This window comes from Lemur catta, chromosome 17 (genome assembly GCF_020740605.2).
Source record: "Lemur catta isolate mLemCat1 chromosome 17, mLemCat1.pri, whole genome shotgun sequence".
Classification (NCBI taxonomy): domain Eukaryota; kingdom Metazoa; phylum Chordata; class Mammalia; order Primates; family Lemuridae; genus Lemur; species Lemur catta.
In genome coordinates this window covers 38,734,564-38,746,289 of record NC_059144.1, presented here as the reverse complement: position 1 = coordinate 38,746,289, position 11,726 = coordinate 38,734,564, and the positions used below count along the sequence as shown (strand labels likewise).

General features: G+C 39.3%; 1 protein-coding gene across 3 annotated transcripts in view; it reads left to right on the top strand.

Moving 5' to 3' along the window:
- Positions 1-1,687: 1,687 nt before the first annotated feature.
- Positions 1,688-11,726, top strand: part of NCOA5 (nuclear receptor coactivator 5) — a 31,639-nt gene continuing 21,600 nt past the window's right edge. The window contains exon 1 of one of the 3 annotated variants that reach the window (XM_045528237.1): positions 1,688-1,847. The gene's annotated coding sequence lies outside the window, so the exon portion shown is untranslated. The remainder of the gene's footprint in view (positions 1,848-11,726) is intronic. The other 2 variants (XM_045528235.1, XM_045528236.1) reach the window with 2 other exon arrangements.

Sequence of the window (11,726 nt, the reverse complement as noted above, 5' to 3'; positions counted from 1 at the left end):
AAATGAGATAATATTCATAAGGGATTCAGCACATGGCAGGCACACAATAGATGTTACCTATTATGTAAAGCAAACATCTAAATGGAAAGACACCAAAGGTCTGAGCACTCGCCTCCATATAAGAATCTCTCCCTATAGAATTAACGCTATCATAAAATACTCATCATACATTATATTATTATAATTTGTTTATTGCTTGTATTCCCTAAAACAGGTTATGAGCTAACTGAAGAAAAGGTCCTTGTTTATCTTATTCCCCACTCCCCACAAAACCAAGCACATAGTAAACTCTCATTAAATGCTTACTAAATGAATCAATGAATACATCTTCTAGCTTAAGTACACTACCCAATTCAAGGGCATTATTAAGGAACTGCCATATACCCCTAAAACCAACAACATTTTTGCCTTACGCTTGGTTATCTTAATAATCTAATTAGCGTGACTCTTCTTAAATTTTCAGTTTTAGGACTTAGAGAAGAAGGGATAAGAATGAACATTTGTGGGTTATCTATTATTTGACAGACTTTGTGCCTTTATCTCTAATTTCATACAATCTTATAAAGTAGGAATTTAAATAACTATTTTGCCTTTGAGTAAACTAAAGTTCCAGTTATGCCCTCTGAGAATTCTTATTTTTTTCCATCACAGCATATATCTCAGTTTGCAATTATACACCCAAATGTGATTATTTGCCTAATTCTATCTTTCTGCTAGACTGTACTCTCAAGACAACCGAGAGGGGTCTGGATTTGTTCACCATAGTGCCTGGCAAGTAGGTATATAACAAATCATAGGGCCACATAGTAGGCGTGTAATAAATATTCAGTGAATAAATGACTGGAGAGAGCCTATGAGCAAGTATCAAAGGAATCTGGCTTCTCATAGTGTTTAAATTCCACAGCTACCATTTTTACCTAGTATGCACTATTCACAAGGAGAAAAATAGACCCCATGGGATCTGAGGATTTTCCTAACTAATAAAAGAGTACCTGATTCATATAGCTATGGCTGTGATTAATAGTGTATTTACAATTGTGTGCGTGAATTCCATTCCCTGTGACAAATATATCCTATAGAGTAAATGAACAATACAACATTTTACATGCTTCACGGTTGACAGTTACATTGTGGGAAATTTGTTTTCGACATTGAATGAATATTCAAGGAAGAAATAAATAACTCAAGGAGAACCTGTGACTATATCACCAGAAGCCTTTTGCCTCTTGTCAGTGAAACTAATAGAGTACACAGCCTATTTAAATGTAAATTTAAATAAAACATTTTCTCCACCTTTCTGCTTTGTTCTTTGAGATCAGAGGTTACAGGACTGTAAATACTATTCTCCAGTACACACATCTATAGGTATTTGGGTTTTTTGGTTTTATGTTTTATGCAAGACTAAATCGAAGTATTTGGGGATTTAAATGTTCTATTTCCACAGTTAGGAAGGAGGGAATGCGCTCTGAAAACAGAAGGAAAGGCCTGACTGAAGTCCTTTTGGGAGGGGGGTGACCAGGCGTGGTACCCAATCTCAGCCGACGACGCCGTTACTAGGCAACCCCTGGCGTTCTCAACCGCCGCCAGAGAGCTACTTCCCCGCCCTCATTGCCAAGGAGATCGACGCCCTGCCGTAAACTCGCGCGCCATTGCGACACTGCCGAGCCTTCCGCTGCGTGCGCGCCCTCTGCCCCTATCTTCACTCTCCGCCTCGCCGCCATTGCCTCGTGCCCGCGCCGGTCGGTTGGTGGCGCCTTTGTCCTACGGCGGGCAGGTGGGCTGACAGGGAGGCGGCAGCGGCGGGCCTGAGGCGAAGGAGCGGCCTGGAGCCCGCTGCTCTGGTAGCGGTGAGTGCCGGGAAGCGGTGGCCGCCCGCTGAGGCGTGCGGCTGACGGGCAGGCGGTTGTGGTGGGGGGGGCCCGGGCCGGACTCGGAGGCTAAGGCGGGAGGGCCCGCTCGACTCGCGGCCGCGGCCTCCGCTCTCCGGGTGCGCGCGGGGCTGCGCATGCCCGGTGCGGGGCGCCGCCGCCCCAGGCTCCCGTCAGGCCCAGGCTCCGGCGCCGGGGCGGCCAGTGGGGGACTGAAGTCGGCGGCGCCTCAGTGCCGCCGCCTGTTTGTGCACGAACCGTCGATAAGAGTCTTCGAGGTTTCACTGTAGGGTAGGGTCTCACACCCCGCGCGCTCCCGTCTCGAAGTGGTGGAGTCGCTCGCCTGCGGGTCCTCAGCGAGTCGATGGCGCAGTCGGGATTCGAATCTGGGCCCAGACGGCCGGTCTCTCCGGGCGTTCTCCGGGCGTGCAGCGCCGTGTGGCGTCCGGAGCGCTGTCCCCCGTCGCCGCTGCCTCGCGGGCCCCGACTACATCCTCGAGGCGTCTCCTTGTCGTGTGGCACCCCACCCATTTTATAAACGCGGACCCCGGGCCCCGAGAACGGGGCGAGAAACTGTGGCCGAGGTTACCCCGGAAATTAGCGACAGAACCAGCTTCCGAACCAGCTGGCTTTCCAGTCCCCTGAGGCTGGGCACTTTCCCTTCCGACAGCGCACAAGGGGCTTTTCTTAGGACGGCGTCCCCCAGATTTCAGTCTCGCGTTGCACTTTTATGTCCGCGTACCATCTGTACTGCTATTTACCAAATGTTAATTTTCTTTATTTAAACTGCCTCCTTTTTCTGCTTCTTAAATATATTTGTTTAAGGTGGAAACTTCAGTCACAAACCAGATAATGGGAAGCCAGTTATTTTTCTAATGCTTGTAAAAAATAAATACCTATCTATTAAAATAAACAGTGCGTCCTTATTCCTCCTGAAATTATTCTGCGTTCCACACTTGGGGAAACGCTGCCCTAAGAATATGGGGTTAATTGTGGTCCTTCTGGCTTTCACTCTATGCACAGAATTTTCCCCTGAGGCTTAGCAGTTTCCATGAAATGCCCTGGGATCTTTGGGGATGACAGTATTACAAGCTTTCTTGTTGTGGACTGTTCTGAACTGCAAGAGCAGTCTGCTCAAGTGCCTCTTCGGTTTTTTTTATAGCATTGTGATGTGGTAGCCGCCTGACGGCTCATAAAAAGGATGTTTCTGCAAATGCTGGCGGAGCTTCTTGGGTTTTGACAACTCTAGGGTTAATGTTTTCTTTGTGAGTCAATCTGGGTGTAAAAACTAACTTTGTGTCGACTTTGTGGAACCAGTAAAGCCCACGTTTTGCATTGTGGATATTAGAAATCACTTGACTGTTTGTTAACATCAAATTCTTCCTTTATTCTGGTTTGCCTTTCCTTTAGCTCATCTGTCACCCTCCAGGTGTTCTTTGAAACTTCTGACACATTCTCTTAACCTAAAACTTAACATAGAAACACTGACTTTCCTTGTAGAATATACTAGAGAACTCATATGGCAAGGAATTTTTCTGGGTTTAGGTTGCTCAATGTTGCATGCCTGTGAACACCACACTTTAAAGGAAGTATTGACAAATTGTTTGTTAATTAATAGTCCATTCATAATCTCTGTTTATGTGAGTGTAGCCGCGGGTTTAATTCATTGAAAGGAAACTCAGAAAAATCAGCTCAGGCCATTCAAGTTCCCGCATCTCCCCCATAGGCTGTGTAAAAAAAATCCTCCTTTGTTTAAAACAAAATCCATATTTCTTTGGGGTTACCTTGGGGTGATCACAATGTAGGATCCACATAAGGCTAAAGTCGTTTTCTTCAAATTTGTAAGCAGCAGTCCTAATTAGAGAAGAAACAAGAGTTTGATTTTACCCACGAGTCAGTTCCAGAACTCCAGCAAATGGAGCCTCATCTACCAGTGCTCAAAAGCTAAGAATAAACATCTTTTGGAAAGGTTTTAGAAGTCTGATGAGGAAAGGTTTAATGGTTTGAAACTTCATTTTAAATAATCATTGCAAGCAGTCCATGTCTATGTCCTGCAGATGGCAGTGCCATTGTATAGTTTTTTAACTACTGCGAGAATTATTGGAATTTACTTGTGCTTTTAACACATTAACTGCCATGTGAGTTGTATTTAACTCATGCTAGTTTTGAGCCCCAGGCCTTGTGAAGCATATGTAACTCACACTTCTCTTTACCTTGGGACCCAAGTGAACTATTTTTCAAGTTGCATAGAATTATTGGAATTTACTTGTGCTTTTAACACATTAACTGCCATGTGAGTTGTATTTAACTCATGCTAGTTTTGAGCCCCAGGCCTTGTGAAGCATATGTAACTCACACTTCTCTTTACCTTGGGACCCAAGTGAACTATTTTTCAAGTTGCATAGAACTCACACACAGAAAACAATTTAAAAAACAATTTATTAGAAAGGATTATTTTGTTTTCAAAGTTTTTACTCCATTTTCATAATAAAACTCCATGGCCCCAAGGAGAAAAAAATCTTTTTTCCTAGTGTGACAGTGTATTAAGAATGGAGAATCTTCAGAGGAAATGTATTTAAGTTTTCCTTCCCTCTGTTTTACGTTGTTCTCTTGTTTTCGACTCCCCACATGAGTCGAAACCCACTATTCCTAAACCCCCTGTTACTCTTAGTAGTGATAACATGCAGCTAGCAGTGCATCTGGTAAATACTAACTCATTTGATCCTTCCAGTCATCTTGTGAAATAGATAAAATGGTGTTGTATCTTTTATGCATAGAAGGAAACAGTGGCTCAAAGAAGTTAGATTTCTTGCCCAAGATCATATATTTAGTAGAACATATTCAGGATATTACTGGAGATAAAAGATTGTGTGTGCCTCAGCATTTCCCAAGCAAAATTGGGAAATGGTGAAGTACAGTGGTGTCCCTACTCCAGAACTTCTCAGAGATGTTTACATGCTAAATGTATGCAGTGTACGTGTCCAGGAGAGGAAGATACCATTATGCCTTTCTCCCACTATCCTCCCACGAGCATCTTGAGGTAATAGTGTTCCCCAAAACTGACTATTCTTTCTACTACCCTGTTTCCTCTCTGTACCTTATGGTTCACTAATGATTATGATGTGTTTTTGAGACAAGTGCTTTTAAAGCTCAGTGTCAGCTTTTTGTGCCAGAATATTTGTCCTGTGAATAGCATATACATCTGTCTAGACTTTTGCTTAAGCAGAGTTAAAGTAAAACTGTTTAGAAGTTAAAAGGACAATGACCAACAAAATTATCCTCTTTGTTACTCTCATTAATGAGAGGCATTAATGAAAGGATCTGGGTAAGGCCACTGTCTGAAGCAGCAGCACATTAGGGAAATACGAAGTACGCTGTCAGCTAAACATGTAATACCAGCATGCCTGCTGCTTTTTAAATGGTGGTTTTATTATCACCAGATATGAATATTTATAGGAATGGTCATTTTCATTCTTTATTCTGTCACTTAAGAAAACAGATAATAGGTCAACTGGACCAATTTTATGTTAAGAAAATAATTCCCCTCATAAGAATCAGAACTTTTCGAGACCATAGGACTCCTTTCCCTTTATTTCATGTTCAAAACATTGTTGCTGGCCTGTATAAAAACCAGGCAACTTTGGTCAAGGATCAGGGTAGCTTAAGTTGCATTACAAAACAGTGTCTTATATCTTTAGCTCAATAAAATATCTTAAGTGGGCCCTGGTTTGGATCTGGAATGATTGGATTTCTGAAGATGAGGTTCATCCTGCAGCTAGTGGGCAAGATTCTGAGAATTTTGAATTGTAAGTTATTTGGCTTTGAGTACATTTAATTATGTAATTGGAGATTGACATAGTAATAACATGTATTTAGGGTCAGGGATGATACAAAGGTTTATTTTAAATCTTTTTTCGAAAATTATTTTTGATATCTCAAAAAAAAACTAAGAAAATGTGATTTTCAGAAAATTTACTGCTATAAATGTATAACTGAACCTTTTGCAGCCTTTGGGAAACTTAAGGACAGCATTTATCAAAATGTGTCCCCAAAAAACTGCATCAGAGTCACCAGAACAGTTTCTTGGAAATACAGATTCTTCAATGCAGTTTCCTGTCCCTCACTCCCAGCTAACCAATCTCTGGAGATGGGGTCTGGATAATCTGCCTTTCAGGAACCACCCTGGAAGTTTTTATGTGCATTAAAGTTTGAGAACCCTTGATTTAGTAACTCAGAAAATGAGTTTTCACTAGAAATAGAAAGTTGAAACAAATTATGGTATTTATCTAGTCATATCCCAGATTACTAATTGGAATTGACAGCTCTGGTTTATGGTTGAGTTTACATTAATGAGTTATTTTTAAGCAAGACCTTAACTATAAGGTTTTTTTTATTTTCATAATTTGGGCTAGAGTTGATAGGAATTGTTAGAATATCTGTGGAGTTTTTACCTAGACAGGATGACTCACACCTGTAATCCCAGCACTTTGGGTGGCTAAAGTGGGAGGATTGCTTGAGGCCAGAAGTTAGAGACCAGCCTGGGAAACAGTGAGATCGCATCTCTACAAAAAAATTTAAAATTAGCCAGACGTGTTGGTACACACCTATAGTCCTAGCTATTTGGAAGGCTGAGCCAGGAGGATCACTTGAGCCCAGGAGTCTGAGGTTGCAGTGAACTATGATTGTGCCACTGCCCTCTAGCCTGGGCAACAAAGCAAAAAATTAATAAATGAAATAAAACTTGTAAAGTGTGTATTTAAAAAAAGAATATCTATGAAGCTTTCAGTATTTTAATTCCTTTCATTCACATCAGTAGGATGCTTTCACCTTCTTGACAAAAAAGAAAGCAGATCTACCAAGATTCCATGATCTGCTGATAAACTTTAGATTTGTTCTGCTTTGTTTTTAGCGATGTGGATGTGAAATTATGTGTGGCCATTTTTCTCTTTTTGCAAAGAGTTGCTTTTAGATATGAAAACAAAATTCCTCAAAGAGAAAGCAGTTTTAATCCGTACCAGCAAAACTACTGACAGCTCTGGTTTGCAGAATGTAGTTGGAGAAAATTTCAGTTGGCAGTTTCCCCTTCATTAGGCAGAGAAGTAGATAACATGCTATCAAGAAGTGGCAAGCTCAGTGGTTACTGTTTTTCCTGCCTTTTTATAACTAGGTAATTGAAAAAAGAAGCTTTAACTTTTCAGTTAAAATGATCAGATGAAATTGAAGAGAGTGGTAAACTGCATACTCCTCCTTTGCAAGAGGGGCACTGACCCTGTAATTGTATATTACTTTTATTAACCTTAGCAGTCTGGAAACTTGGGTTGATTATTTCATTTCCCTTGGAGGTAGCAGTGTGACTATCCTTTTTGTATTGTTTTCAGACATTATGTTTTTACAAATTTTAGCCATTGTCATGAGATTTTCTTTATTGCAGATAATGTTTTTGGTTTATTGCCACTTAAACACAGGGGTTCAGGGATAATTTCTAAATGGAGGCCCTGAGTATATATTATGATTTATGATAAGCTAAGGGAATAGATAGATACTAGAATAGTAGTTCCCAAATACCTTCGAAGAATCACTTGAGAATCACTTGTTAAAATACAGATTCTTAGGCTCAGTTCTCAGATTCTAAAAGTTTGAGACAGGATTTTGATTTTGACTTATCTTTCCAGGTAGTGCTGATGTATCTTCATTAAAGAAATGTAGGGATTGAAAAACATATATATACACATACATGTGAATGAGGGGAGGAAAGAGGAGTTTAATGGATATAGAGTTTCAGTTTTGCAAGATGAAAAAGTTATGGAGATTTCTTTCACAACAGTGAATATATTTGGTACTACTGAACTGTACGCTTAAAATGGTTAAGATGATAAATTTTATGTATGTTTTTTACTACAATTTTTTTAAATGTTTAAAAAAAATGAAGAAGGTTCCATGGCTGTTGGTGCTAGATATTTTCAAAAAGAAGAAGGGTAGTTTGGTCTGTTTTCTTCCTGAACAATGGATTGAACTAATAGATTGGTGGCTGTTAATTACTGATTCCTGTGGCCATCAGTCCATTTTATATCTCTTTATTGATAGTAAAATCATGACCTTTTAAATATTTTCTCCCCACCTGTTCCCTTCGGTGTCAAACCAATGATCCTTGAATAACATTGCTATAGTGGGCAATATTTTTAATGTCTTAGGTTTAAATACTCCCTCCCCCCTTTTTGGAATAATATACATGCAATAAAGCTTCATTAATTTGGCTTCACTGAGACTTTTCTTTGTGATAGTTTAGTTCATAGCCTCCTAACAGGCTCTCTTGCCACTAGTTTCTTCTTTTTCTGTAGTTAAGTTTTTTGTAATCTGGATCTAGTTTAACTCTGGCTTCATCTGTCATTCCTCTTTCTTTTCTTCCTCCTATCCCTACGTCCCCAACACTAAACTTCTTGTAGTTTTTCTAAGGTATATCCTTCAACCCCAGGGCCAAGGAGTAGCACTGGTCCATGGCCTGTTAGGAACCAGGCCACACAGCAGGAGGTGAGCTGATGGCAAGTGAAGGAAGCTTCCTCTGTATTTACAGCCACTCCTTGCATCACTCACATCACTGCCTGAGCTCTGCTCCCCAAGTCCGTGGAAAGATTGTCTTCATGAAACTGGTCCCTGGGGCCAAAAAGGTTGGGGACCGCTGCTTCACACCATTCCTTTACCTTTGCTGGAATGACTTTTCTCTTTCTGGTAAACTCCTACTCATCCCTCAAGACATAGTTTATTGGCTCTTATCTTCCACTTGCAAAAAATATATGTATATGTCTAGTTTAAATGTTATTTTTAGGCCTTTCCTGCCTCTTTCCCCTTCTCCCCGCCCCCCCAACATTCTTCCCATTCTCCTCTCAGTTCTGCTCCTCCTCTGCAACACACATGCACAAAGTTAGGCCTCTGCCATAATCTCACTTTAGATTATAATGTAATTATCTCTGTACATGTGCTTCTTTCCTTTATTAAACAGTGAATTCCTTTAGCCTTGTCATTTGCACGTCTTAGGCCTAGGATGTGTGTGACATGTAGTAGACATTTGACAAATGTTCAGTGTACTAATTATAAGCTTTCCTTTTCAGGTTCATTACTTGCTGTCTACTTGTACAATTGAGTTGAAATTTTGCCTGTTTTAAATCTTACTTTAAATTTTCTGTAGCTCAGACTTTACTAGTTTAGATTAGTTCAACCTTTGTGGATCCAAAATAGTGAGTTTTTTCTCTTAGCTCATTTTTATCCTTAAATCAACATAGATAACACAGGCAGAGACTATCTGTTTTATCAAGGCAAAACATGTTCAGAGAAATCAAGTGACTTGACTAAATTCCCCAAAGTAGGACTACAAGTCAAATTTGCTGATCCCCACCCAAGTACTCTTTCCTTCAAAGAGTGAAAATTAGAAGGGCAGGAAATTGTCAATAGTGAGTTTTTGTCTGAAGAATTGAAGTGAAAAGAACACAGTGGCAAAACCCAGAAACACTGTAGTTTGAGGTGATAGAAATTGAAGTGGTAATTGAATAAGTAGGTCCTGCCCCATCAGGTGTCTCTGGGGCATTTAAACAATGGAGTGTCTAATACAGACTGGGCCTTCTCCGTGTTTTATCAGTATTTGATCAGGGAGTCCTAGCAAGAGTGTTCTAAATGGAAACTGTCTTTCCACTCCCTGTTGGAGGCAGCATAGCATAATGTTTAAACACTTTGGTGTGAGAAAGACCTGGATCTGAGTCTCAGCTCTGCCTCTTGATAATCATGTGGCCTCAGATTAGTCACTTTCTCTAAACCTCAGATTTCCTTATTTGCAAAACAGAAATCATAATAGTACTTCAAGAGTTGTAAAAGAGTTGAGTGAAATATGCACATAATGTTCTTTTACAGGCTTGGGTACAAAGTAAACATTTTGTAAATATAAGTAATTATTTCCCCCATTCTGTTCCCAGGAATAATATTCTGTATTAACTATATTAGTTAAAGATGATAATTATTTTAATTAGAGAATTAAGGAGATAAATATGATGAAATGTGTAGTATTCAAAGTGAGCTTAAAGGGTTGATTTAGAAACAGAAAGCATAGCATTCTCTTATCCCTGTAACTCATTACAGTATCCCTGATGTTACAATGTATCATCAAAGTCTCTTCATAAATGTAACTTAGTGAGAAGTCCTGTGATTTCCCCTCCCAGTTTAGATGATTTAATGTGTGATATCTGCTGCCTTGTCAGTATGGTTTTCCAAGTGGCATTATCTTTATCAGCATGTAATTCCACTTTCGTAATTCCTGATTGTTAGTTGGTTTTTAGCTAAGCCTTTTAGGGAGTTTTATTTAATTTGTAATCAGTTATTAAAATTGTGTGTGGGCTTCTGGCTTCTTTCAAGCCAATGGTGATACTGTCAGTAGACATTGTGGTTCATTGCTGTCAAAAGACAAAATTACAACAAATTTAGTTTAAAGACTTTAATTAGCTTTTATTGGTGATTCTAGAATCAGGCAACACTTCATTCTATAAAATAAAATGAGTGTTCTGATGAGTTTAGTGGAAAAGGTTGGCTTTATAGACAGAAAAGTGGGCTGAAGAAAGCAGAAACAAAGAAAAAAAGTGCATTGGTCATTTCAAAGTTACTTTTCTTGTAAAGGGTAAAGTAGAGGGGACTTCCTTATCATGCCAGCTAAAACTGGCCTGTTTGGGGGTTTAGCTACTATCTCTATCTCCTGATTTCTCAAAAGGTCATATAAAGATTTTGGTTTTGTCTTGGTGGTATGGAACTTCAGCATGAGTAAGTCCATTTTTGTTTGGTCTGTTGTGTCTTCTGTAGGACTTCAGTCCAAACCAATAGCCTCCTATAAATTTTAACACTGCTCTTGTTATTTCTAGTCCTCATTGATTTCTATTGCTATAGCCTGTGAAGTATAAAAATTGGTTTTAAGGTAAAAAGAGTTATCTATCTTACTACAATTAAAAAATAGAGCAAAACAGTTCTTGGTACTATGAATGAAACATGCATTTTTATTTATAACATTCAAGGACCATTGTTTGAACCCTGTCTGCCATATTAGTCTACAATAAAATTGTAGATTAGATATTGTATCTTTCTTTGGGAGTTCTTCACCCCATTCTTCTGTGGTTTAAAATGGCTCTGCCACTTCCTGCGTGTTTCCTAGATTATTTTCCATTTTTTTCCTTTTATGTAAGTGCCTTGAGTTGGTGCTATTTTTCTTGTCTAAAAATTCTTAACTGAGAAGTGTTTTTAACTGTTTCCAGAAGACCACTTGGAAATTATAGGTATTCAGGCCAAGGTTAAGCACCTCATGGTGATTATGATGATTTTGAATGGCATTCATATTGCTAATATAATTAACAAAATATAGAAGTACCACCAAGCTGAAGTGGAGAAGACACTAAGAGAGACTCTTTTCTGTGCAGAGGAGGCATTCCATCTTTCCCTGAAAGAGACTTCCAAGTTGCCACTGCCCTCTTGTTAACTTCTCTCCAATCATGGTTTCCCATCTGATGTCCAGAAAGAGCTCCAAATTGTCTTTCTACTTTCTTCTCTTCTCCTTTACATTAATTAATATCATTTCTATTTCCTTAATGTTGATTTTACATCTCTGTAAGGCTTTAGGAAGAAAATAATCTGATTGAACTAAAATACAAAAGCCCCTTTGCCAGTCCCAATATTTGCATTATCAAAGAAAAGAAAAACTTGTTTAAATGAGTCTCTTACCTCCAGTTGACAGATTTTCAAATTCTGTGACAAAGTATTAGAATGGGCAAGATTTTTCTTGCCTCCTTAAATTTTTACTCTACTGGGATGAATGAGCTGCCTGAAGTTATTTGT